Source organism: Nelumbo lutea, chromosome 2, assembly GCF_056320005.1.
Source record: "Nelumbo lutea isolate HS-2025 chromosome 2, American lotus-T2T, whole genome shotgun sequence".
NCBI lineage: Eukaryota > Viridiplantae > Streptophyta > Magnoliopsida > Proteales > Nelumbonaceae > Nelumbo > Nelumbo lutea.
In genome coordinates, this window is record NC_142685.1 from 71,683,276 (window position 1) to 71,707,929 (window position 24,654).

Below are 24,654 nucleotides of genomic sequence, written 5' to 3' on the forward strand. Positions count from 1 at the left end.
AGATATAAATTCATTCTTAGCCAAGAAAGGTGTCATTCATCAAAGTTAATGTAGCTAAACCCCTCAACAGAACAATGTGGTTAAAAAGGAAAAGTAAACATTTGATGGAAGTGACTAGTGTATTGTTGTACACTAGTTGTGCATAATTTGGATGCTCCCTCATGTACTGTGATTCAGACTTTGTCTGGGTGTCAATCCAATTGGCCAAGCTGAATCAAAGGTTGTCGAGATGACGCCAATATGCACAAGCTGAAGTGTGATACAAACAACAGAAAGAGATGAGAGTGTTCGGGTATCTTTTACTTGGAGAGGGCAATCTGATGCTTAAGTCAGTGATGAAAGGATGAGAGATCCATCATATGGATGGCCGAACCCTATAGGAAGGTTGGGAGAAATTTAAAAAATTTCTCTCTCCCATGTGAGAATCACATTCCCTATTTTAGAAAACTGCATTTTCAAGGATTAATCTTGAAATCAAACTGGACCAAATCTGAAACCAAAAGGTAGGAGAGGGATATACCTGATACGGAGTAACAGTAACTCCCAATGAAAGTGTTCACGCCCAAGGAGAAAACCAAAGATTGCTCTCACTGAAGATGATACAGTGTAAGGTCGAGCATAATCAACAGGATGGCTCTTCAACAAGAACCAAATTCTTCAGCAAGAATGTGATGAAGGGTTGGTGAGCATGACTTCAGATTACCTTTTCTACCAAAAGGAAATATCGAGAACCTTTTTTGATCACTCCCACTAGTGGAGATCAAACTAGTAGGACGACAAGAGCAGGAGAGAAGAAGACAGTGCAATCAAACTGTGTTGTCTCTCTCTGTAATTTAGTAGTCTATGAGATGGTTTGGAGGTCCTCCCTGCTCTACTATTTATAGCCTTAAAGAGAGGTTCTCCTAATCCCATTAGGAGTTTCCTAATACAAATCTTTTATTTGGATCTAGACTCTCTTTAAGAGATAAGGATAATCCCTTATCTTATCTGCAGATAAAGATCAACCTTCCTAATTTAATTAGGAGTTTTCTTATCCAAATCTTTATTTGGATCTAGACTCTTTGAGTGGATAGGGATAATCCCTTATCCTATCTGCTGATCTAAATCCCAGAACCACCATCTTTTAATTAATCTTATTAAGCCAGTTCGAATTGGGCTTTACGCCCATTAAGTCTATCTGCTCACTAGCCCCTCAATCTTCTACCCAATTGGTTATCCTTGTATAGCGTGGGACCCAAACATTGATCTACACAACAGCCACATGGGTTCAGCCCAACCTCTGTTACAAGGTTAGGCCGAATTCACTGTAAGAGACAGTGAACCCCTGAGTCTATCACCATGGGCTCTTAATGGGCCCAACATTTACACTAAATAGTCATTGGGTCAAGCCATCTAATAAAAACCCAAGGACTGTGGGTGGATGCAAGATTAGTCCATCAGGTATTACTCTCAGTGGTCTTACACTTAACCTCTCAGCCCATAATGATCAAAACTACTGCCCAACAAGAGAGGACCTCTCCCTTGGCTGCAAGGTACAGTGCTTCACTCTCTACTCACATGGATCCCGGGAATTAAAACTTTTTGCAAACATTTTGAAACCATAATATATATATATATGTATATATATATGTATGTATATCTATATAGAAATATATTTTGCAAAATAAATTTCAATGGTTGAAATCAACTACCAGCAGTTTAGGTTTTCATCAGAGACAGTGCATCCCCGATCATTCACTTTGTCCGACAAAGGGGTTGATCCTGTCACTATGATCACCCACTCAGATGAATTCTCAAATTGTCCCAACATACCCAGGTTTTGACCCCCTCTAAGGATCTCAATGATTGGCATATCAAAGACAACCCAATCTGACACCTAGTGTAGTATCATAATCGAGTCTAGGGGTCAGGTGTAACATTCCAGTTTTTCCCATCTATCACCAAGGTCCAGGGCAATACTGGAATTCTGGTCCGGTTCAGGGTTTCAAGAAAACCCACATTGCATGTACCTCTAGTCTCATCCTGGCAGCTAAGACAAGCCACCCCAACCAACTTGGCGGCACATCAGTATCAGCCTTGGCAAAATAAATCTCCCCAAATCTATCTAATGGTTGCGAACATTCTAAACTAACATGAGTCTCATATGTGTCCAGTTTAAGGGTATTACATAGAAACACACCATAATAACATGAATAAAATTTGTACTTTGTTCATTTACATTAAATGTCATAATGTACACTAAGGGCATACATTGTTTAATAGCTCCTACTTGCACTTAGGTCTAATCGGGTACAAGCCGGAGTCCCAGACTTTCCACGTGCTTCTCAAACACTTTCTATGTCAGTGGCTTAGTCAATGGGTCTGCCACATTCTTCGTTGATGCTACCTTTTAACATCAATCTCCCATAGATCTAGTATTGTCACACAACAGTGGAATGGGTGATGTGCTGAATTCCAAATTCCAGAATGAACACCTTCATTCATTAGGCAGCCTCACTTATGACAATGTGTTCGGCTTAGGTTGTGGATTGTTATTCTTATTACTTAGAACCCCTATTTGCTGCTCTTCTAACTAACAACACACGACCCTATCATGTAGATATAACCAGATGTAGACTTTCTATCATCTGGATTTGATTGAAAATCGACATCAGTATACCCTTGGATCTATAGTGAACTACCATCAAACACCAAACAAAACTCTTTTGTCCTTCGAGGGTATTTTAGTATGTTTTTTACAGTGGTTCAATGCTCCTGTCTTAGGTTAGATTGGTATCTACTTACCACACTCACTGCTTAAGAAATGTCAGGACGAGTGCACAGCATGGCATACATGATGCTCCCTACGGTTGAGACATAGGGAACCTCTTTCATTCCCTCGATCTCTTCGGGAGTCTTGGGAGACATGCCCCTAGAGAGAGTCACTCCATGCCTGAAAGGAACATTTTCCTTCTTGGAGTTCTCCATGTTGTATCTCTTGACTATTTTATCAATATAAACAGACTGGGATAATCCTATTATACTCATCGATCTACCTCTATAGAGTCGAAGACCTAGTATGTAGGAGGCTTCTCCAAGATCATTCATGGAGAATTGCTGTGAAAGCCATACTTTCACTGTAGTTAACATTCCTACATCATTCCCAATGAGTAGAATGTCATCTACATACAGAACCAAGAACGTAATTTATCATCACTAGTTTTCCTGTAAACACAAGGCTTTGCTCAAAGTCATACTGTTTGGCGATAAAATCAAACCGGATGTTCCAACTCCTAGAAGCTTGCTTAAGTCCATATATGGATCGGTTGAGATTACATGCCATGTGTTCCTGACCTACAACTATGAAACCTTGCGGTTGCTGTATATAGATATCTTCACTAAGATCTCCATTCAAGAACGCAATTTTGACATCCATTTGCCAAATCTCGTAATCATGGTATGCTGCTACAACTAGCAGGATCCTAATGGATTTAAACATGGCCACGGGCAAAAAGGTTTCCTCATAATCGATTCATTCTTTCTACGTGTACCCTTTTGCCACAAGACGAGCCTTGTAGATCTCAACCTTACCATCAAGGCCTTTCTTTCTCTTATAGATCCATTTACAACCAATTGCTTTTACCCCAGGGGGTAGATCTACCAGAGTCCAGACTCCATTGGTCTCCATTGAGTCCATCTCAGCTCTCATGGCATCTACCCACTTCAAGGAATCTATATCCAACATAGCTTTCGTATAAGTCATGGGATCTTCCTCACTAGTCGTGGCTTCCACCAAGTAACTTTCTTGGTCATAGCCAAAATGAACTAAAGGCCTAAAAACCCGGGTAGATCTCCTAGGTTAGTTATTTTCTGGAGCTGGTGGGACATCTCCTACTACTCCTGGGCTCTCCTCATCAAGAACAACTTTCTGATGATGATTATCCAAGATGTAATCTTCTTTTAGGAAGTGGGCATTTTGACTGCAAAACACCTTTTGCTCTTTTGGATCATAGAATAAGTAACCCACAGAGCCCTTGGGGTAGCCTATAAATAAGCAATGACTGGTCTTGGATTTCAATTTGTCAGCACTTGTTCTTTTAACATGTATCGGACAACCCCAAATCTTCAAGTGTCTAACATGTGGTTTCTTATCGGTCCAAAGCTCATAGGGAGTATTTGGAACGAATTTGGTTGGAACCCGGTTCAGCATGTATATCGCAGTCTCTAATGTGTAACCCCAAAAGGATGTGTGTAACTCTGAGTGTACGAGAAGTGATCGGACCATATCCAATAAAGTCTGGTTCCTCCTTTATGACACACCGTTTAGCTATGGTGTAGCAGGAGGAACTAGTTGTGATACTATCTCATTGTCCTTTAAGTAGTCCCTAAATTCGTCAAAGAGATACTCGCCACTTCGATCTGATTGAAGGGTCTTAAACTATTTCTCGACCTTTTGTCTGAATTCTTTGAACTTTTCAAAAGATTCAAATTTATGTCTCATTAGGTATATGTAACCATACTATGAGTAATCATTGGTAAATGTTATGAAATAAATGTGTTGGTTACGTGTCCTAACATTCATGGGACCACATACATCAGTATGTATAAGGTCAAGTGTGTTTGTCGATCTTTCAGGCTTACCGTTAAATGGCTGTTTTGTCATCTTACCCTGAAGGCAAGGTTCACATGTTGGAAGATTTTCTACAGTTAGAAAATCCAAAGGACCACCCTTTACCAACCTTATGATATGATCTGTATTACTGTGGCTAAGTCGGTAATGCCACAGGCACGTGGGATTCACTGTATCACGGGTCCTCTTCTTAGGGATTATTTCCAACATAGTTTCGGTAAGGTTCATTTCTAGAGAAGGATGGAGAACATAGAGACCATTCTCAAGTTCTCCGTATGCAAGGAATTTGCTATTCTGTTTAATAGTAATCACATTACTGAATAAGATAGAATAACCATCCATATACAATTTTGAGACAAAAATCAAATTTCTTATTAAATTTGGTATGAAAAGACAATTTTTCAGTACAATAATTCATTCTCTGAAAACCAATTCTATAGTTCCTATGGTTGTAGCTGCAACTGTGCAGAAGTCCCCAAGTAGAGCGTCACTTTTTCGTCATTCAGTCTTCTACTTATCTTGAACCTCTACAGTGAGTTACACGCATGAGTTGAAGCCCCGGATTCAATACACCAAAAAACAGAAGCGACCAACAAATTGGTCTCTATGATAAAAGATTTGAAATTACCTTTCTTCTTAGTCTCCAGAAATTGAGGACAGTTCCTCTTCCTGTGGCTGACCTGTTTGCAGAAGTGATAGGGATTCGATGCCTTATCCTCTTCTGCTTCTTAACTTTGATACTTTTCTTCTGAGCATTCCCTTTAGCCTTCTGCTTTCTCTTGCCCGATTTTCCACCTTCAACAAGCATGGTTATCGGCTTATCCTTCTTAATCAGTTCTTCAGCCCTCTGCAACATATTGTTGAGTTCTTGAAGGCTAACATTTAGCTTATTCATGTTATAGTTCATGGTAAACTGATTGAAGGAGGGAATTGAGGATAGCATCAATTTTAGTGTCATGGCCTAGCCCTGACCTGAGAGACTCCAGTTCATTAGTATAACCCATCATCTTCAGACAATGGTCATGAACCTATTGGTTCTTGATCATCTGTGCGGTCATAAATAGCTTTAAGACCTTCTAACAAGTAGAACGATTATGCTCCTCATACATAGTCTTTAGACTATCTAATATGTCATTGGACACTTTGATCTTATCGAATTGTCGTTGTATTGGATTATCCAAAGAGGCTATTATATAACACCGGGCAAGAGAATTTTTCTCGTCCCATTCTTGATACTTTCTTCATTTGGCCTCAGAAGCCCTGTCACCCGGATGATCCGGAGTAGGGTTTTTAGCAATTTTGTCCAATTTCTTGGACGTTAGGACCAACATAAGGTTATGGAACCAATCAACATAATTTGGGTCCTTAAGCTTGTTGTCGCCCAACAGTTTAGCGAATTGACCGTTTGCCATTTCTGATAAAGGGCAAAGAAAATATTAGTCCACAACCTTATTTGATTCATGTTATCTACATATATATGACTTTCAATCTATTTTCATTTCCATTTATTCATCTCTAAGATTTTCCTCCTATCTTAGTGACGGAGATTGTCATTATGTCTCTGGAAATGTGGAAAATCACATAGGGTGCATGGAGCCGACTGTTTCAGTTGCATAACCCCACCAACTTCTTGGAATGATCATATCCACTCATCTTATGAGCTTTCCGTTTGGCCTCTGTCAGACAAGGTTCATTGCCATTTTAGGTTAAACCTTTCTATCTATATTTCAATATAGATATACACATACACACACACACACACACACACACACACACACACATATATATATATATATATGTGTGTGTGTGTGTATGTGTGTATCTATATTGAAATATATTTTGCAAAACAAATTTCAACGGTTGAAATCGTCTACTGATAGTTTAGGTTTCTATTAGAGAGAGTGCATCCCTGATCATTCACTATGTCCGATAAAGGGGCTAATCCCGTTAGTATGATCACCCACTCAGATGAATTCTTGGACTGTCCCAACATACCCAGGTTTTGACCCCCTCTAAGGATCTCACTGATTGGCATATCAAAGATATCCCAATCCGACACCTAGTGTATTATCATAATCGAGTCTAGGGGTCAGGTGTAACATTCCAGTTTTGCCCATCTATCTCCAAGGTCTAGGGCAATACTGGAATTCTGGTCTGGTACAGAGTTTCAAGAAAATCCACACTGAATGTACCTCAGGTCTCACCATGGTAGTTGAGACAAACCACCCCAACCAACTTGGCGGCGCATCAATGTCAGCCTTCGCAAGATAAATCTCCCCAGATCTATCCAACAACTGTGAAGATTCTAAACTAACACGAGTCTCATATGTGTCGAGTTTAAGGGTATGACACAGAAACACATCATAATAACATGAATCAAATATGTATTTTATTCATTTACATTAAATGTCATAATGTACATCATTTTGATTGGAGCTAAGAGCATACACTGTCTACCAAGTAAGTGTATGAGGGAGATTGAGAGTATTAGTGCGCATACCTATCTTGGATGGATCAGGTTGTCTTTTATAGTCACCGGGGGGCTCAAATCACTGCAGTAACGTCCCTGAGCTTTTGGCAGAGTTGTTTCTGCAATATAGGGCGTATTAATGTGTCGATTCGAGTAGAACCTGGTGCACGATACGACGAGCTGTTCTAACGGTCGTGATGCCAGCGCCTTCGGCAGCAAGTTTATGGGGGCGGTTAGCAAGCTCACCCTTGCAAGCTCCCTTACCTCGCCTCAGCTCAACTGGCTTCTTGGTCGGGTCGCCATTGACCTTACGGGCTTTTTCTAGCTTTCCCTTGTTGAGGTCGAGATCAGGTTGTGCAGGGTGCTCCGAGCTAACTTGTCAAGTTGGTCTGCTAACTCAATGCTGAGGTGTCGATAAGGGCCACGTGTCACCACTTGTTTGGGAGGACCAAATTACCCCTCATCATACATCACGAATGTTCTTCATCACTTTTGGAATGAAACCATTTTGGCCCCCTTATCTTATAAATAGAATACCATCCTATAGCCTTAATCTCTAGTCTCCTTTTTTTTCTCTTCTCTTTTGTGGTTAATCCTTTTTTTCTATATTTTCGTGGGTCTTCGGTTTTATTTGTTTCATTCATATCTTGGGTTTAAGGAGGTTTGAACTTGATCCCAAAGTTATCAAGCAGGTTTTGTTGGGTTATTCTTTTAGTTATATAGGATAGAAATGTTAATTATGATCTAACCTATGATAAGCTACATGCCATATGATGTCACCTTTTTATAAGATACTCCTTTCATTCCCCCATTCTCTCTTCAAGGGGAGAACACAAGTATGAAAGAGAGACTTCTTCCTTTTCCAATCGCTATTTCTCTTCCTACCTCTCTTTTGCAAGACTTCTTAAAGTGGTTGGATCGGAAGAAGGATGTGGTTACCATTGGGAAGAGCCCACCCGAATCATCTCATACTAGAATTGTTGTAGTTCGAATTTAAACAACAAATAAAGAGGAGGAAAGGGGATGAACCAAGGCGAGCAGACAAAGTGGCTCTCTAATCCTTAAATCAATAGGAAGCCAATGAGTCACTAGACTAAGTAGGTGAGGCTGATTGAAGAGAAAAGCAAGAAAGCAACAAGGCAAGAGAGGGTAGTATTGTGCATACCTTTTTCTAGGGATATCATACCCATATATAGGAGTGGTTCCATGCTCATTGAGGAGCATGGTTTTCAAAACCGAACTGGAATAGATGGCCGGACCGAAAAAATCGAGAACCAGTCAGGTGACCGGATTCAGTTTTCTCCAAAACTGGAAATTTGCTCAAAACCATTGATTTTGGTCAGCAAAACACTGACCTAGGCAGTTAACTGTTCGAACCATTCAAACGGTTTTGACCATTTTTTATTTTTTTTTATTTTTTTGTCAGAACAGGCCGACCGTTCGACCTGGTAACCGGACCCCTGACTGGTTCAGTCTTAGGGTCATTTTTAAAAACCATGTCGAGGAGTCTTAGTCCTAATTGGAGACAATTATCAAGCTCGAGGCTCTCGATGGGTTATCTTTATCTAGGTGCACCGTGTGAGACTGACTAGTTGGATTGGCTATCAAGCCAATCTAAATAATCGACAAGTTCTCTGGCCTAGTCTAGGACAAATGGCAACTCAAAGTTGAACCATACATATGGGCCCCATCAAATTTCCCCACTTTTGAGATTAAGGTGGTCATCTTGTTGCTCATAAAATGAGAGGTTGGCTCGACCAAAGAAAGAAGTATTGTTGAATTGAGCAAGAATCAAATCCAGGCCATGTTGTAGCCTTTCTATGGGTGATGGGATCTGCTCCTTACAAATGGGCACCTCACAAGCACATTCACCATGCATTGGGAACATTTCCCATGAGTAATAACAAATAAGTACGGAAGATGTTCCCAATACATGATAGGATGTGCGTGTGAGGCACCAGGTGTGAGGAGCAGATCCAGTCTCATTCTATGGAGGTGCCATTGTCTACCGTGCATGTCCGTATGTATTCTATGGGAGTCACGTCACTTCTCTGCTCATGTGATTGGCATGGGTGTTGTCATTAATGCATTGATTCACCCCTCGAGGTGTCCTGTCTAAACTGTCAAAGGCTACAATATAAGGGAGGAGTCTTGAACAACTAGGACTTTGCCATTTGCTTCTAGAGCCTAAGGAGAGTAGACCAAAGCTAGGTTGTCTAGGAGTTCAACTCAGTGCTCAGTGTCGTCGTCAGTGTAGAAGTTCAGTTGGATATGTTTCTTTTGCTCTTCTTATCATGTCCTTATCCAGCAGTTCTAGTTCAAGCTCTAGTTACTCCAGTAGTGGGTCTAAGCATTCCGGCTCAACGTCAAAGTTGGCAAGTGATCACTCCGGATCAGTTGAGTAGGTCCCTATGGCCAAGGTCAGAGACATTGAGACCTGTAGCCCCCAGGTTATAGATGAATCTACTTTCGAGTATATTCTAAAGGTAAAGGTTGAGAAGGTTGAGGTAGGGGACACTAAAGCTGAAATCGTCAGCATGGGTGAGGAGGAGGATGTTCCTAAGGTTGAGTTAGTACAATGAGGCAAAAGGTGATGATTAGTTGTCAATAACAAATACCCAAGGAGTTTGAGATGCAAGCGTCAACCAAGGAGAAGAGAGCCTACCTAGCCACTATGGGGTGGTTATGCATGTACGAGGACAACCTCACTGTTGGGCTCTAGTTCCCGATAGACAAACAAGTGGCTCAAATTTTGATGCTTCATGAGGTGATAGTTCTTTAGTTAGTCCCGAACTCAGTGAGATTTCTTATCATTACTATTTACATGACTCAGATTTACCAAGTGGGATTAACTACACAGGTCTTCCAAGTCCTCTTTGTATTTAAGAACATCCTCTGTCCAAGGGATGATACTACTTTTCAGCTCAAAACTTGGGCACTAGGTTTCCAAGGGCTTCCTCCTCAATCCATGGCTGAAAGGAGCACTTTTTCTATGTGAGTAGATGGCTAATGTAGCCTCCACAAAGAGGTGGTTGGTGCCTAGCTACGATAGGTCTCAAGGAGTATGTGTTGATTGGTGAGAAGGGGAGAGATTAAAATAAGTTGGTCAATATTAGGTTAATTAGGTGAATTTAGGAGCATAAGCCAAGCTGATCAATGTATACCTTGTTAATAATATGCCTTAAAACAAATTGTGTGTCACTTTAGAGAGAAATATTTTGTACTATTCAGATTTGTTAGTAAAAGGGCACTTTTGTCATTCATATTTGCAACTTTTAGTTTCGTATGAATAATCCATAGTTTGTTCGTTAAACAAATATATTACTAAGTATGTTAGAAATTTTGAGATATATTTTCACCTAATACAAGGATCCTAAAATGGTTCCTAGTCATAGGACTATCAAGAGGGCTATGATAGTTCAAATGGCTGCCACATGTTATGCTTGCCCTACATGGAACAATATGTTCTAAGGTGCGATGGGCATGCTATGATGTGCAATAAGCATGTTTTGAGGTGCAATGGGTGTATTCTGAGGCGTGATGAACAGGTTCTTAGGTGTGATGAACATGTTCTAAAGTGCAATGGGCATGTTTAGATGTGCAACGAACATGTTCTAAGGTGCAATGGGCATGTTTAGATGTGCAACGAACATGTTCTAAGGTGCAATGGGCATGTTTAGATGTGCAACGAACATGTTCTAAGGTGCAATGGGCATGTTTAGATGTGCAACGAACATGTTCTAAAGTGCAATGGGCATGTTTAGATGTGCAACGAACATGTTCTAAGGTGCAATGGGCATGTTTAGATGTGCGATGAACTGGTCTGAGGTGCGGCAAACATGATCTAAGGTACGATGAGCAGGTTCTAAGGTGGGATGATCAAGTTTCAAGGTGTGTTGGGTGTGTTGTGAGGTTCAATGAATATGTTTTGAGGTGTAATGAACATGTTCTGAAATGCAATCAATAGGTTCCATGGTCCTTGGCCAAGGTAGTATGGTATATGATAGAGATCCATGTATCATCATATGAGTCATCATCAATTTAGTGGAACATATGATTGAACCAATAGGGTTTGACTTGTCCGCCATGACTCTTTGCTCCCTTGGGATATTGTATGATAGAAGGATTTGACTATACAATATCTAGAGATGGAAAGTTTCAAACTGCTAAATTCAAGTTGTTAGTGTAACAATGACATATTTTTAAGTGTAACTCATGGTTTCTTGATTAAAAGAGTTTTAATTCAATTCAGCTAGAAGTTCTATGTAGGATGCTTAAGGAGTTCAACATCATTTTCCACTGCCAATAGCTTTGAACCTAAGAAATCAAGAAAAATGCATGCAAAGCATGGAGGAGGGGGTGTGCTCACTAAGGTGAGTCTTAGTATAGAGACCTAATTGTAATAATTAGGGACTTATTGCTATTAAGAGGATTTATTAGATTGCTATTAAGAGGATTTATTAGATAAATCCTCTCCTAATAAAAAAAAAAGGAGTACAAGCTATATAAGATAATAGAATGAGCAGCCCTAGGGTTACATAATACACTCTATTAACTAAGCTCTAGCCACCAAAGGATTGCTAGCACAATCTTGGAGCCACCCAACCGTTTTTGCCTACTGTTGCCTTTCGTTGGATCAGTCTTGGAGGCCAAACAATTGTGAGAATGTAGTTAGAATCAATCTTTTGAGGATCTGCTTCAACAAATCAAACCTACATAATAAGTGTGCAGTTTTTGTGTTTACAATTAGGGTTTTGTGCACCACCATGGGTGTGATCTTGGTTATCCAAAATTCTTTAGTTTTTAATTTTTGCTACATTAAGATAACATAGGATTCACTAGAATCTTTCAATGGTATTAGATCCAATGTCCATGTTGATGTACAAGACCAAATCTTGTTATATGTATATGGTGATTTAGGGTTTCTTGTAAAACCCCATCAAGATTCAATCTTAAATTGGTGTTTCTTAGGTGCCAAGATTTCATTTGATAACTTCATCTTGCTTCCAAAAGGTTGAAGAGGGTGATTTTATAGTCTTCTTGTTTTGTTTTGTTCTCAAACAAAAATATAACTAATTAAAGGCTTTATTTTTGTCTTGGAACAAGTAGAGATGTTTCAAGAATTGAAAAGATGGAGGCCCTGACCCCTCATCTTTTCAAGAATTGAAAACTTGAGTGCAGGGAGCCATTAATATTGAGATGGAGACCCTCATCAAAACTGAAACTTTGGAGCTAGTTGTTTTGCCCAGGGAAAGGATCTAGTGGGTTATAGATGGGTCTACTATAAAATATAAATATGGTGGATATGTTGAGAAATATAAAGCTAGACTAGTTGACAATGGTATAGATGGGTCAAACTAATGGTATTGATTATACTGATGACTTTCACCCCCCATTGCTAAAACTAATTCTATTATAGCATTGTTGGTAGTTACAACTCACAAGTCTCGAGCCTTATTTTTCATTGAGATTTGAAAGAAGCTTACATGCTTCCACCTTTGAGCATTGACATTCCTCCCAAAAATGTTTGTTGGTTGAAGAAATTTATTTATGGACTGAAGCAATATCTCAGGGCTTGGTTTGACTGGATCAACAAAGTTATTAAGAGGTTTGGATATGCTCAAAGCTAGGCAAATCACACTTTGTCTATTAAGCAAGAGAAAGGATTAGCTTCAATTCTTATAGAATATGTGGATGATGTAATTATCACAGGAGATCATCACAAAGAAATTCACCGACTTAAAACCTTCCTAGAGGTGTAAATCGTGTCGTGCCACCTGTGGCCCGGCACAGCTCAGCACGACGGTCCGCAGGCCATGCCAAGTCCAGCACGATCATGCGGGCCGTGTTGGGCCTGGGGTTTTAGGTCCACGGGCTAGCATGACCCACATATATTATTTATATATATATTATATAAATTATAATTATATAATAATATATAGTATATAATATATTAATAAAATAAATGCTTTTTTAATTTTATTATAATAATTTATTTAATTGTTGTATATATATGAAATTGTATACACAAAATTCATATAAAATTAAAATTTTATGTTTTTTGTCAATTTTTTTTTAAATAAATAGGTTTTGCTTGATTCACGGCCTGACCTGGCCCAAGGCTCGGCCCACGGGCCAGCCTGGCCCGCAACATGACATGGGACATGGACGTGGGCCGTGCCGAGCCGACCCCCAAATTTTTCACCGAGGAGGGTGGCACAACCCGTAGCGGCCTACGGGCCAACACGACATGGCCCTCACTTTGCGCGGGCACGGGCTGTGTTGTGCTAGCTCGACACAACCCACTTTACACCTCTAAACCTTCCTTGCATTAGAGTTTTAAGTCAAAGACTTGGGAGAACTCAAGTACTTGTTAACAAGGTTCAAAATATCGATACGCCCGATACGTCGGTAGGGGCGTATTGGGCGACATCAATACTATTTTTTATACCTTTTTTTTTATTTTTTTGAAACTGGTTCAGGGGGCAGTTTAAGGCTCCTTCATCCCCTGAACCGGTCAGAACCCTAATACACTCACTGTAGGGGCGTATCAGGGAGGTCCCATAACGATATGATACGTATCAACCGATACAGGCCGATACGTGTTGATACTTTGAACCTTACTTGTTAGGTATTGAAGTGGCCAAAGAAAAGGGGATGTTTCAAAGACTTCTGGAAATACTTATTTACTTATCCCTCATATGGCCAAACATTTCTTATCCCGTGGGAGTGATAACTTGGTACAAGCATTCTCCTCGTGCTCTTGGTCTTGAGCCCGCTGAGAAGGTGCTTACATACTTGAAAGCCACTCTGAGAAAGGGATACTCTTTTCTAATCATAGGCATTTGCATTTGGAAGAATACACAGATGCAAATTAAGCAGGATTTGTTGATGATAGGCATTCAACTTTCATGTCTACCTTATTAAGAGGGAACTTGATAACATGGAGGATAAAGAAGCAGAATGTAGTAGATAGGTTGAGTGCAAAAGCAGACTTTGGGTCTGCGTAACGAGATATCTGAACTAATGTAGCTGAAAAGCCTGAAATTACTTGGAGCTGCATTAAACTGCTCATAACCCTATTTAGCATGATCATACTAAACATGTGGAAGTTGATAGACATTTTATAAGAGAAAAAGTTGATGCAAAGGTGATTTGTATGTCAAGACTGAGTATCAATTAACTTATTTATTTATTGAGCTGCATCAATTATATTGCTTAATACAATAATTGGATCACATTTTGTGACTCCATTTAAGTGAAAAGATTCTGTTTCAAGTGACCAAATATATAACATGCATGATCTTTGAAGCATGGGAAGAACACCATGACCATGTCAGCATGCAGACATTCTAATTCATTTATGAGAAAGCAGGCTTTGCAAGTATCTCTCTACATTGTCAAGTCCACAAACCTCCTTGACAACAGGCATGGTTGCAGGGACATCCAACTGAAAGGTTAAATGAGATCCATCTGAGCTGCACCATTTAAAATGGTCCTTCCTGGCTTCTCTTATAGCTGCTCTTGTTGCACAGTGAACAGATACTTGCTAAAAGTAATGGTGGCTCCCCAGAAGCTGCATGAGTCGAATAACCATTTGGTTATTATCAGTCACGTTGCTCAACCTGATAAAATATGTATTTGTGCACATTCCACAAGTACTTTTTTTTTTCTAAATAACTATTAGTGTATCCTAAGATAAGAATAAAACCAATATTTCCAGTTTATTAAGTTCATAGAAGCCTTAGCCATGATGCAGGGTATCCAGCCCATTTGCACAATCCTATAGCCCGAATTGAAGTCTGGGCAGTATGATGGTGACAATGGGTATCCGATTACCAGATGGTAGACATACCCAGCCAAAATTAGTAGGGGCTAGGCCCAAAAACTTGGACCTGGACCATGGACTGAAGGCTCGTTTAAGAATCAGGTTCAAGTTTGGACCTGTTGGTGGATAGCAGAAAAAAATATGAGCATCTTGAAATTTAAAGAGAGGACAAAAGTATATCAACATGTTTCCGTTTACAGAAAGAATGAAAGAACCACTAGATTTGTGTATTTTTTAATGAGATATCACCAACTTCCAGATACCCGATCAAATGCTAATTATTTGCAGGTCAGTCATAGTTGTCAAGGCGACGCCTAGGCGACAAGGACCCTGGGAGGCTAGCCTCGCCCAGTTGCCAAGCAGTTTCGTATACTGTTGTATAAAATACTTTTATATTGTTATTTTTTGAGATTATAATTATAAATAGACTTTATTAAACAAAAGTATTCATTTTTTGTGTTTATAAGCTATTTTTTTTATTATTTTCTTATTTGTTAGGGTTTAATCAACACAAACATTGCTAGCTGCTGTATTGAACCGTCAAAGACTTCAAAATTTGAACTAATAAATAAGGAAAGAACTTAAATTTTTGTCTAATCAATAAATTTCTTCTTCTTCTTCCACCTTTTCTTTTCTTCTTTTCCTATAACAAAAATAGGGGTTTAGCCCCTATATATATTTTTTAATTTTCTTTTCTTTCTTCTTTTTCTTCTCATAAATATGTTGATTTTCTAGACCTAAACATGAAGTGTATAATTTTCTTATGAAAATTATGGATAGTAATTAAGGAAATATGGTTATGGAAACCTAGGGAACTACCCTAGGGTATGTGCTTTTTACTTAAAAAAATCCATTGCCTAGGCGACTAGGTGACAAGGCACCCTCCTGTCGCTTAGCCTCGCCTTGGTGCCTTGAAAACTATGAGGTCAGCTCTGTAACCACATGTTTCATACAAAGACAAAAGCCATTAAATACACAGTAAGGATGAATTTATTAGGATATTGGTGTGGGTCTACATGGGCCTCACCTAAACAGTTGGAACATCTCTCTGATTTTTGAAGCATCTAATTGCATTATAAAACTCTCTCAAATATTTTGATTCTAGGGAACTATCGGTGATTCTTTCAAGCTCCAAGACAGTTTCCCTTCTTCATCATATGAATGTTCCAAAACAGTTTTGGAATGATGCAATACTCACAACTTGTTTTCTCATTAATCAGATGCCCTCATTCATCCTTAATGGTTGCTCTCCCTTTTCTATCTTGTTTCCTACTTTGTCTTTGTTTCCTTTGACTCCCAAGATCTTTAGTTGAAAGTGTTTTGTTCATAACTTAGGTCCCAGCTTAGACAAGTTGGATGCATGCTCTACAAAGTGTATTTTCCTTGGCTATTCTAGGACCCATAAAGGGTATAAGTGCTATAATCTTATCACTCAACAATCATTTGTTTGTCTTGATGTCACATTTTTTTATTTTGTGCCATTTTTCTCGGGTTCTAATGTTTCTCCCTATTCTCCAATGGTTCCTCTTCCAGTTCCAGTTGATGATCCCATTCCGGCTGTTCCTTTTGTGACTGGGCCCTCACCTCCTCTAGTGCAGATTCGTACTAAATGACCACCAACCCAAAAAGTGTATACTTATTGCCAATTTGTTTCTCTTTTGTCATCTATATCTATACCTAGGGATGTCCGGGAAGCTCTTTTCAATGGACCTAGAGCAGAATACATAATTCTGGGAATGAAGAATGGATGATTCAACCCTACCCCAAGGATCCTTTATATAGAAAATGAAATTAAAGAAATTACAAAGAGGCCCTTGTAGATTAACAGAAATTAGAGAATTTACAGAGAGGCTCTTGTAGGGATGAAAAGAAAATAATAATAAAATAGGAGAAACAATACAATAAGGACTACAATAAAATGGTACATCTTCACACTCCCCCTCAAACTGATGCAGAGGCATGAGCATTAGTTTGCTTACTAGAAATAAGTGTTTGGACCTCGTCATGGCCTTTGTGAAGATGTCAGCAACTTGCATATCAGAGGCAACAAGAGGGAGAGGGATAGAGTTTGCAAGAAACATGTCGCAAATAAAGTGGCAGTCCACCTCAATATGCTTTGTCCTTTCATGAAAGACAGGATTAGAGGCAATCGTAATAGCACTAGTGTTGTTCGCATACAAAGGAATGGGTGTAGGAGAGGAATAACCCAACTCTTGAAACAAAGATTGAAGCCAAACAACTTTACTACAAACAAATGGCATTGCCCTGTACTCTGCTTCCATAGAGGACTTGGAAACAATTTGTTGTTTCTTACATTTCCATGATATTAGAGAGTCACCCATGAAGACACACCACCCGGTAGTGGAGCGGCATGTGTTGGGGCATCCGGCCCAATCTGCATCAGCATAGGCCTTCAATTGGAGAGAAGAAGATGAAGAGAAGAAAAGACCTTGCGATAAAGAGCCCCAAATATAGCGGGTGATTTGGTGCACCGCAGTCAAATGGGGTTGACGAGGGGCAGAAACAAACAAACTAACAACATGAACTGCATATGAAATGTCAAGACGAGTCATGGTCAGATAGATGAGAGACCCTACAAGTTGCCAATAGAGGGAAGCGTGTCAACAAAAGCACTTGCATCTCTTCTTATCCAATCGTTGGTCACCTCTATCCCTTGTAACAATTTCATGGCTTTCCTTTTCTCATAGATGTGGCACCACCATCCAGCCCCCTCATCCTTTCGGAACCAACTTATTACAAGCTTTGAATGTAGCTCATAATGCTATCCAACAGGACAGGACTAAGCATTCATTGACAAGCATTTTATTAGGGAAAAGTTGGAAGCAAGTGAAATATGTATTCCATATGTTAGTACTTTGGCTGAAATATCCGCAAAAGTTGTAACCACCCAACTTAAGGGAGTAATATGTATGTTTAGTGATACAAGGGCATTATTGTCCTTTCATCTTGTAGTGAGAATGGGTCGAATGGGCCTTGGTGTTTTTTTATTTCTTTTAAGTAGTGTTTAAGGTTATGTTTGTTGGTTATGGGCTATTTTTGTTTTCTTTAATTATTTCTTTAGTGCTGGCCGCCCCATTAAGGGCATCCGGGTAATTGTACTTAATTTTAGAATTAAGTTAATAAAAGAGATCAAGGGGGCTAGAAAGAGACGCTCGAACTCTTCTTTTCCCTCTTCCCTTCTCTTCTTCTTCAACAACTTACTACTGAAACCTCTTCTCCTTTCTCTTTCTTTCTTTCTTTTCTATATTTTCTGATTTACTGCAGATGTATTTCTCAACTTGGTATAAGAGTCAGCTCTCACTTACCACTTCTTTCTCTTTTCTTTTCCCATACACGATGTCTATGGAGAACTAACCATTTGATCAATCAGCAACTTATGCAGCCTAGTTAGGAGGGTTTTTGGAGAGTTTTTGTGGAGGCTTTCATCCTTAGTTGAAGCCCAAGGCAGGTTCTTGGATATTTTTCCCAAAAACCCTAGATAACTGGAGAAATCTTATTGCAGGTAGTGTTTTAAAAGCGCAAGGCGCAAAACACACGCAGGGGTCAATTTGCACCTGAGGCACAAGGCGCAAGGCGAGGTGCATGCCTTTTTGAAGCAAGGCGCAAAAATACAAAAAAAAATGCTAAAAATAAAAACAAATGTCAAAAAATTCAAAAAGAATGCCAAAAAAATAAAAAAATATTAAACATAACATTAATAAAAAATATAAACTTAAATTTTAAAAAACCTATTATCTAAAATTAAAATACATAAACATAAGAAGTAAAGCATGTTCAAATGAGAATTTAAAAATAAAATCAAACATATAAAACATTTTCAAGCATGTAAAACCTTTCACTCAATTGCATTACTTCAAGTAGCTAATGTAATGTAAAACATATTACATTCCTGATTCTACAAGCTACCTTTGTGCCACACCCCTTGAGGCAAGCCCAAACAAGTCCACATTAGGTCTTAAATTCTTAGTTTTCACACAAAAAAATAATGATTTTATAGTTTTAATTGCTTTTTAAGAAGACATTTTATTAGGATGAATGAATGAACAACATTACCAAAAGCGTCAAATTTTCAAAAGGCACACGCTTGGGCTAAGGCACGAGGCGCATCAGGCGCACGCCTAGGCGCACCGGGCGTGTGCCTTTTGAAATAAGCTTTTGAAAGGGTGCCTTTCTTCCAGTCTAGTTGGTATAAGAGTCAGCCCAATCCCCAAGAGTCTAGTTGATCATTCTCCAGTCTGTCAAGCCACAAGTTGATCATTATCCCAATGCCGGGATGAAGCCGAAAGTTAACACTGGAAGCTGCATCCAAAGCTTATTCCTACCAAACTCAAGAAAAAAACTGGTGGGAAAAGGTTTGAAACTAGAAAAGGTGGAAATGCAAATGTAACCAACTCCTCATAAAGTGAACAAGGACAGGGTAGAGAGAAGTTGGTGGTAGAACAACTTACAGCCGCTAGGGCTAAGTATGAGAAGTATGGCCCAATAATCAGTCATTTGGAGTCCACTGCTACAACTCCTTCAAAGATTGTTCTTCCTCTGATATGCTCACTCAGGTATTCGTGCCACTACTCATCATGCTTTTGTCTTAGGTGCTCATAAAACCCCTTGGATAATTGATTATGGTGCTTTTGACCATATGGCCAGTATTTCATAGTTATTCACCTCTTATTAACTCCTTCCTAGCCAGGATAAGATATCCCTTGCTAATGGCTCTCTTGCCCCTATCATGGGAAAGGGAGACATTAAGACCTCTAATGCACTGATCGTATCATCTGTACTTCATGTACCTAAACTTAATACCAATTTGATTTCAGTTAGTAATTTGACTAAATCCTTGAATTGTAGTGTGACATTTTTCCCTTCCTCTTGTGTTTTTCAGGACATGAAATCTTAGAAGGTTATTGGGAGTGGCCATGAGGCGAATGGGATCTATTTGTTAGACATGCCTGAGCAGAGCCAAGTACAACCTAAGAGAACTGCATTTGTTTTAGTCCATTAGTCATATTATATTATGTCATAGTCGTCTAGGTCATTTGTCTTTTTCTTCATTGAGTCAGTTGTTTCTAGAGTTATTTAAAGGAATCAGTCTATCAAATCTACATTGCAAGTCCTATGAGTTCTCGAAGCCTTGTAAGAACACTTATCCTTCAAGTGATAAAAGATCGACTATTTCTTTTAATATTGTTCACTCTGATGTGTAGGGGCCTTACCATTTACCATGTATGGGTGGCTTTAGATATTTCATCATGTTTATTGCTGAGTTTTCATGATATACTTTGATTTACCTTATGTGCTCTCGTGCTGAAGTGCCTAAACTTGTGCAACAGTTCCATGAACACATACTCGGTTTAACACTTGCATCAAAATATTCCAATTGGACAATGCTAAGGAATATTTTGAGAAGGACCTTACCTCCTATCTTGAGAAGTTTGGGGTTGTTAATTAGAGTTCTTGTGCCCGCACTCCACAACAAAATGGAGTAGCAAAGAGGAAAAACAAACAAATTGTGGAATTTGCAAGGGTCATCCTTTTTGCTACCCATGTTCCTATTAAGTTTTGGGGTGATGCAGTTTTAACAGTTGCCTACCTTGTCAACAACATGCCTTCTCGAGTCTTGGGGCTAAAATCTCCTTTTAGAGTCATCTTTCCTGTTATTGAGATTGTCTCCATTCCTCTACTAGTCTTTGGTTGTACTTGTTATGTCCACATTCCCAGTTCTAAGAGGCATAAATCTGACCCCAAGGCTCAGAAGTGTATCTTTCTTGGTTATGCCTCCACGCAAAAAGGGTACTATTGTTTTGATCCCATTAGTGGCACCCAATTTGTTTCCATGGATGTCATTAGAGTTTGTGCCTTTCCTTTTTATAATCGTTCTTCTGGGGGAGAGACCTCTTAAGTTGTTTTCTTAATCCCTTTCTTTGCCAACTCTAATTAAGTCTTGTGTCGAGCCCTCTACAATTACCCCCATTCATGTGGAGGGATCCTCTCCTTTGAGGTCTTCCATTCTTGCTCCTCCCTCTCCTCCTGCAAGTCCTCCAATATTTACCACCCATCCTATTCTCCAGAGGTGGTACTAGCAGCAAAGGCTAACGCAAACACAGGTCGACCCCACACCTCCAAATGAGTCTCAGGCGCTTCCAATTATTGAAGAGAGGACACGCCCATAACTTCCTCCACTAGCACCCTCGTTTTCAAACCTTGAACATTGCTTTGAGAAAAGGTAAGAGGAAATGTACAACTCATTGTATTTCCAAACACCTTTCCTATAGCTTGTTGTCCCCATCCTACTATGCCTTTCTAACCTCCATTTCCCTTCAACCCATCCCAAAGTTTGTTTTAAAAGCCTTAGCCACACCAAAATGGAGGGATGCTACGAGGATTGAAATAGAAAACCTTCATATAAACAATACCTGGGATATTGTTGCCTTGCCAGTTGGTAAGGAACCTGTTGGGTGCAAGTGGGTTTTTACTATCAAGTATCATGCAGATGGGTCAATTGAGAGGTATAGGACTTGTTTTGTTGCTAAGCGATATACCTAGGTATATGGGATAGATTACACTAAGATTTTTTCTCCAACTGCTAAAATGACCTCGGTGAAAGTTCTTTTATCCTTAGTAGTGAGCTATGATTGGCCTCTGTATCAGTTTGATGTTAGGAATGCATTCCTAAATGGTGATCTCACCGAAAAGGTATATATGTCCCTTCCTCCTAGTATATATGGCAAGGAGATGCAAGGTAAGGCGTGTAGATTGAAGAAATCACTTTATGGCCTAAAACAATCTCCAGTTCTCCATGTGCTTGGTTTGACAGGTTTAGGGATGCTCTTGTTCAGTTCGGCTACACTCAGACTTAATCATATCATACCCTCTTTGTTAAGAGAAGAAGCACCTTGGTGACATTCTGTTGGAAAACGTGGGGTTACTGGTTCAGATCTGAAAATAGAATTGTATATATTCCTAGGATTGTGGAAGGATTGATTTAGAAAGTTTTTTATTTCTATTTCTTTCTTTCTATTTTTGTACTTTTTATTTTCTCTTCTTTCTATTTTTCTTTCTTTCTATTTATTGCAGCAACTTACTGTATAAATATGCCCATTGGCAATAGAATGAAACATATCAGTATTCTACCATTCCAAAACATGGTATCAGAGCTCCAGGTTTGTCAACCTTGAGATTTTTTCGGCCTTCATTGCCAGTTTTTTATGTTTTTCTCTTCTGGCCTTCAGTGTTGATCTGTAACCAGAAGTGTTCCTTTATTCTCCTTTCCTCCATTAACAATGTCCGACATGACTGCAAAAAGTGCTCCCGTCCAAACTGATGAAGGAGCAACAAATTCTCATTCTCACACTGGTGATTTGTAGAGTATTCAGGCAACATATAGACTGAATGGCCACAATTACTTGAAGTGGTCACAACTAGTGCGTACCTATTTGAAGGGAAAAGGTAAAATTAGTCACCTCCTTGGAACAGGACCAAGGTTGGGCGAGCCAAATTTTGATGCTTGGGACGAAGAGGACTCCATGATTATGTCATGGTTGTGGAGTTCAATGACACCTGAGATCAATGATACTTGTATGTTTCTTCCCTCTGCAAAGGCTATTTGGGATGTTGTCCGACAAACCTATTCCAAAGTCCATGACGCTGCTCGTGTCTATGAGGTCAAAGTGAAGATTGTGGCGGCCAAACAAGGGAGCAGGAGGGTTACAGAGTATGCAAATCTGCTGCAAAATTTATGGCATGAGCTTGATCATTATCGGGTTCTTGAGACAAAGTGCGCAGATGATGATGTGATCTTGAAGAATTTTATTGAAAGAGATAGGGTGTATGACTTTTTGGTCGGACTGAATGCTGAATTTGATCAGGTCTGAATACAAATTCTTGGCAAAGAAAAGTGCCTCCATTGAATGAAGTCATAGCTCTTGTCAGAGCTGGGGAAAGTCGTTGTGGAATCATGCTTGAGCCTAAAGATCCCAAAGGCTCAGCCATGGTGGCAAGCGAAGGAAGTTACAGTGGTTCAAAGGGTGAGAACAATCACAACTTGGCTCGTGACACAACCACTCGTGACACAACCACTCGTGACTCTAACGATAACCTCTGGTGCACCTATTGCAAGAAGCCCAGACACACGAAAGATCGGTGCTTGAAACTTCATGGGAAACCTCCCACATCCAGCAAGGATTGGGGAAATTGAGGAGTTTCAAAAAGAGTTCAACAGGCCCATAATGTCTCCACAACCCCGCAGCAAGAACACTCAAGTCAGGGACCATTTAATGATGAAGAAATTGAAAGGCTAAGGTGCTTCCTGAAATCCTTGAAACCAGGAAGTGGTTCTACCTCTCTTGCTCTCTCAGGTGAGTCTTTATCTCTAGGATTACATGCCTCGGCTAGTGTTTTTCCATGGATTCTTGATTCTGGAACTACTGACCACATGACACCCTCTTCACTACATTTTCTCACCTATACACCCTGTCATAGTAATAGAAAAATTTTTGTTGCTGATGGTTCTTTCACCACAGTGACAGGGATTGGGAATATTCAAATTACTCCATCCCTATTACTTAAAAATGTGCTTCATGTTCCTAACTTATCCACTAGCCTTATCTCTATACATAAACTCACCTAGGATGTGAACTGCAATGTTGTGTTCTTCCCTTCTTACTGTGTATTTCAAGACCAGGTTTCGGGGAAGAAGATTGGACTTGCTAAGGAAATAGATGGACTCTACTAACTTGAAGCAACCAGCAAATCATCTCACACTGTTATGCATGTCACACACGAGTCATTCTTATCTACCTCCAATAAAGATTTAATTTGGCGTCATCATTTCTGTTTTGGCCATCCTTCATTTACTATTTTAAAAACAATGTTTCCTTCCTTGTTTAAAGGAATTGATGTTGAAACCTTTCATTATGATGTTTATGAACTTGCTAAGCACAAAAGAGTTTCTTTCCCAATCAGCAATAAAAGATCTTCAACTCCTTTTTATTTGATTCATTCGGATATACGGGGCCCTTCTCAAATTCCCAACATTACTGGTTCCAGATGGTTCGTCACCTTTATTGATGATTGCACTAGGGTCACATGGATTTTTCTTCTTAAGTCTAAATCTGATGTGGGTACGATTCTTCCCAACTTTCATAACATGGTCCAAACTCAGTTTGGTGTGAGAATTAAAAGGTTTTGATCTGATAATGCTACAGATTATTTTAATCAGAATTAGTCCCCATTTTTTTAGAAAGAAGGCATTGTGCATGAATCCTCCTATGTTAACACTCCCCAACAGAATGGGGTAGCTAAGAGAAAAAATGGACATCTTTTGCAAACCACTTGAGCCTTTCTCTTTCAAAATCAGGTGCCAAAACAATATTGGGGGGAAGCTGTCCTTACTGCTGCCTACATCATAAATAGACTACCATCTAAAGTTCTTGACAACCGAAGCCCAATACAAGTCCTTTCTCAATTTTACCCTGATATTCGAGCCTCAAATAATCTCACACCAAGAATTTTTGGCTGCACTGCCTTTGTTCATGTCGATAATAAGGGAAAATTAGACCCACGAGAAATCAGGTGTGTCTTCATGGGATATTCCCCAACTCAGAAAGGTTATAAATGTTATCATCCAGCCACCAGAAAATTCTACACCTCCATCGATGTCACTGTTAGAATGCTTGAGTCAGGGGTATTGTGGCCATTCTGGTGTATCTTATTGAAAGTGAAATTTCTATT

The 24,654-nt window shown here is 39.5% G+C and overlaps 1 pseudogene across 1 annotated transcript in view; it reads right to left on the reverse strand.

Annotated features, from left to right (window-relative positions):
• Nucleotides 1–14,249: 14,249 nt before the first annotated feature.
• LOC148871470 (indole-3-acetaldehyde oxidase-like) overlaps nucleotides 14,250–24,654 on the reverse strand; it is a 103,890-nt pseudogene continuing 93,485 nt past the window's right edge. Inside the window, exon 11 of the transcript XR_016107274.1 lies at nucleotides 14,250–14,655. The product of XR_016107274.1 is annotated as an indole-3-acetaldehyde oxidase-like (transcript). The remainder of the gene's footprint in view (nucleotides 14,656–24,654) is intronic.